Source organism: Rhamphochromis sp. 'chilingali', assembly GCF_963969265.1.
Source record: "Rhamphochromis sp. 'chilingali' genome assembly, chromosome: 20".
In the NCBI taxonomy this organism is placed as follows: Eukaryota; Metazoa; Chordata; class Actinopteri; order Cichliformes; family Cichlidae; genus Rhamphochromis; species Rhamphochromis sp. 'chilingali'.
The window spans coordinates 15,210,217-15,211,553 of NC_137947.1; positions in this window are offsets into that span (position 1 = coordinate 15,210,217).

Consider the following 1,337-nt stretch of genomic DNA (forward strand, 5'->3'; position numbering starts at 1 on the left):
TTAAAAGCTATTCTGAAGCTTGTTTGTGTGTTATACAACACATTTTACCCCTTGACTCCAAACACAACATAATTCAACTCAAATAACGGAACAAGGGCAGCAGATTGGGTTTTCCCTGATGGCACACACAGAACAGAGAGGCGGAGGCAACCCTAAATCTAACTTCACTGTGCCCCTTTTTCTACTTTTACTGCACGGTTTACTCCCTCTCGAGTTTTACTGCAGAGTAAATAAGCTGGTCTCACAGGGGTCTTTTGTGACAGCATGGAAATCCCTCGGAAAACACTGCACACTCTGCGCACGTTTAAACCTGATGCTGGGGAAGCCACAGAGCAGATTTACTTGCTCGCCCTCTCTCCACTTTCTCAGCCGCTGCTCTTGTGTACGATATCTATACCAGATCCACTCACACACACACATACAATCCCCCAGTTACCCACCCCCATTCCTCCTATTTCTTTTCACTCCCCAGCTCAGACCTTCTTATTGCTATGAGTTATAGCAAAAACACCAGCAACTCAATTCAGTGTGTGTCATTTTATTAAATAGTCAGTTTCAAATTCAAACCACAACACAAGGCAGGAATTACTGACAGGCTCAAGGACTCAACACTGCCATTAAAATAAAGCTGCTGGGTCCTATTGTCATTGTGAAAACAGATGAGTTCAAGAAAAAGGGCCAAGGATCAAAGTGGGATATATTTTATGGAACACTTCTTAAGAGTTTGACAATACAGACATTTCAAACTGGGAACAAAAATGGTAGTAAATTCTTAACAGAGGCAATGAGTCAGAAAATGTGTTTAAAAGGCATAAAAATTTGAAGAAAACGGTAAATCTTGTGTTCTCACAGTGTAACACGGAAACAAGCCAGTTCACTTTCCACCTGTGTAGCATTTTTTTTTAAATGGACATAAGTTATGTACTGCAGCACATATACACACACAGACACACTTAACCATCCTCCTTTAAAGCTTCGCTGTCGCCTCATATTTCACCTCTGTGTATCTCTTCACACATTACATGGGGTGAAAACCTTAAATCAAGGCATTTAATGGATGATGCATCACTTTAAGTAATATGATTTTTTTTTAAATCTAATAAACAATTTACACACAAACATAGATTAAATAGAAGTGTAAAGTCATAATTTTTACTATAAATGATGTAGATGTCCACTGGATTTTTTAAGTGTTTGTTTAGATTCAGAGCTCAGCTCACAAAAAACTCGAACTTTTTTTGCTCAGAAACATTTAAATACACCACATGTGGTCTCTTAAAAGAATGAATGCATTTTTACAAAAAACAAAAGATCTTACTTGGAAAATGCAGTATTAC